Consider the following 2855-nt stretch of genomic DNA (forward strand, 5'->3'; position numbering starts at 1 on the left):
AACAAAATTGTTTCTCCAACAGTAACAACAGTACTTGCTTCGGCAGTACTTAAACTAAAATACTAACAGTAACAACATTAACGTTATTTAATGTATAAACCGTTCAATAAGAACTGCAAACTATCCCCTTGAAGCTACAGTTTATGTAGGAATAATGACTTTTTGGCGGGAACGCGAGGTGTGAAGTTGTGTGATTTGTTTTAATTTGTCTATTTAGTGTTTCTTCGGGTTTAAATGTGTAATAATAGTGGTTTATTAACTGTTTAATATCTGTGAAAGTGCACAAACGTGGGAAAATGAAACAAAGCCGCTGTACGTAACTTCTCGGTTTCCTCCAAAAAGTCCACTGAGATCTTAGTAAATGACCACCACCATTTTACTGAGATTATATTTCATTCCATATCATCTCATCTTATTTCATTTCATCCCTTTTGATTAATGTCTCAAATTAATCATCTTCATTTCATTTCACTCCATAATATCACATTTCATTTCACTCCATAATATCATTTTTCATAAAAATATGAATATAAATTAAAATAAGACATGACTTAAAGGTCTCAGTTACCAGGTCATAAAATCCATTACAAATAGGAATAATTCCAGCGCACCCTGGCGGCCGTAGATTACCATTCTCGAATATTTATAGTCTGTGGCATGTCACTTTTTACATCGAAAAAAGTCAGGATCGAAATTTTTGAGCGAGCCATAGTTTGTGGTGATAAAATTAATAATTTCAAGTAGATTAATTGTTGTAATTGATATAACTAGTTAATATCAGTAAAATAAAGTTGTGAGTGATTGATATAATATACAATTTAGGAACCAGAAGTACCGTAGAATCAAAAAACTGTTCTGCTCACAGTAAACACAGTCGGTAGTCTAGCGCTCCGTTTACAACGAGCCATAGTTTGTGGTGATAAAATTAATAATTTCAAGTAGATTAATTGTTGTAATTGATATAACTAGTTAATATCAGTAAAATAAAGTTGTGAGTGATTGATATAATATACAATTTAGGAACCAGAAGTACCGTAGAATCAAAAAACTGTTCTGCTCACAGTAAACACAGTCGGTAGTCTAGCGCTCCGTTTACAACGGGATTTTTGAACGGAACTTGGCGCCAGATTCTACCGAATCTGTGGACCGCAATGCTTCTAATATGTAATTAGAAGTTTTACTTGTATGTAGAGGTGTTAATATTTTAAAATTATTGCAAAAAAGAATTTAAGCCTTGTTTGATAATTTATTGAGATTTATGCGAAAAATAATCACGTACACTTTATTTTATTTATCTTGACGGTATAATATAATATTTTTAACTTTTTAAGACCACATTAATAAAATAACAAATTAGAGGTCAATTTTAATATACCTTGGGAAGCTTAGGTCGGACATGATTTTATTAGGTAAACAAAAAAAAAGTTATTAATGATTTAAAGCCAAACAAAAGTAAAAACAAAGTACGAAGACACAAGTACTCAGTTAGGAAACAAGTTTTCGGTAGGCAGCGGCTTGGCTTTGCCTCTGCCATTGCTGAAGTCCATGGGCGACGGTAACCACTCACCATCAGGTGGGCCGTATGCTCGTCTGCCTACAAGGGCAATAAATAAAAAATAAAAAAGTAATAATATGTGACCCCTCTTCAATACAATGTATATTTATGTTATAATCACTATTCAGCACTAATTGTTTGGCAGCTATAACGGTTGGTCAGATTTTTGTCTAGCAATTCAAGCCTTGAATATGTTTTGTCTAGATGTATCTATTTACAACTTAATACTATAAAGTAAGCTCCTTCGATTATATTTTTTTTATTTGTTTTTTTTTTTTGGATGTACGTAATTATTTTCGCTTGCGTATTAGAAGCAGCGAAATGAGCATATTGAAGCTGAACCAACTAAAGCCTCCTGTGACGAATGAGGGTTAGAGAAAATTTTACATTACAGTACTGAGCTATGAACCTGATGTTAAGTGACATTTTAATGCTCATTGTCAGGATGAGTACTAGCAAAGATATTAAAATAAGGAAAAATAGTAAATGAAATTAATTCGTTTATGCGCAGACCAATGACATTTCGATTCAAGACAAGTAATTATATCAATACAAATCTTAATTGAATCACGAATCATCTGGCGATTAATTAATAGCTCTGCGCCTAACTTGTGTTTGAAATTGTCAATCAATTGAATATCTTATACCTTTAAACGAGCAATTCTTGTATTTTAATATATACATATGTATATAATCTGAATCTCGGAAACGGCTCCAACGATTTTCGTAAAATTTAGTATACAGGGGATTTCGGGAGCGATAAATCGATCTAGCTACGATTTATTTTCAGAACATGCTGTTTTATTCGTGTTTACAATAATCAACTCTTCCCGACATCTATTGGCGAATAATAATACTATTTTTCTTAATTGAGGGCAACTAACCGCTTTAAAGACACAACAAGATGGCGCTATCAAAAAAATCAATCATCACAGATGACCACAGATCATAGAAACACAGTGTGGTCATCATCTAGTATTCTATAAGTTTACTATATATTTTGACCATTTTACTGTAATGTTTTTAAGAAATATACGAATAATTATTCGATGAGAATGTATTGGATTCTTTGTTCTATCAATCCACAAAATCCGAGGTAGGCTTGTAGCTTGACTATTTTTCTGATGTCTTCGATTTTCGTGAAACTTATTCGCCACGTAGCATTTCGTAGTCATAGAATCGTTTCTTTTTCACTATCGCATGTAGGCATGCATAGTTCTGACCGACTTATTGTACACTGCCACTCACTTTTTGGAAATTCAACAATTTTTGACTTGTAATGAAGATTGGTTTTCTCTTT

At 32.5% G+C, this 2855-nt stretch overlaps 1 long non-coding RNA gene across 1 annotated transcript; it reads left to right on the top strand.

The window, feature by feature from the left end:
* Positions 1 to 429: 429 nt before the first annotated feature.
* On the top strand, positions 430 to 2615 carry LOC134201072 (uncharacterized). The gene is made up of 2 exons (XR_009976239.1): positions 430 to 718; positions 2346 to 2615. It is a non-coding gene; the product is annotated as an uncharacterized LOC134201072 (long non-coding RNA).
* The last annotated feature ends 240 nt before the right edge of the window (positions 2616 to 2855 follow it).

The sequence above is a fragment of the Bombyx mori genome, chromosome 23 (genome assembly GCF_030269925.1).
Source record: "Bombyx mori chromosome 23, ASM3026992v2".
Classification (NCBI taxonomy): Eukaryota; Metazoa; Arthropoda; class Insecta; order Lepidoptera; family Bombycidae; genus Bombyx; species Bombyx mori.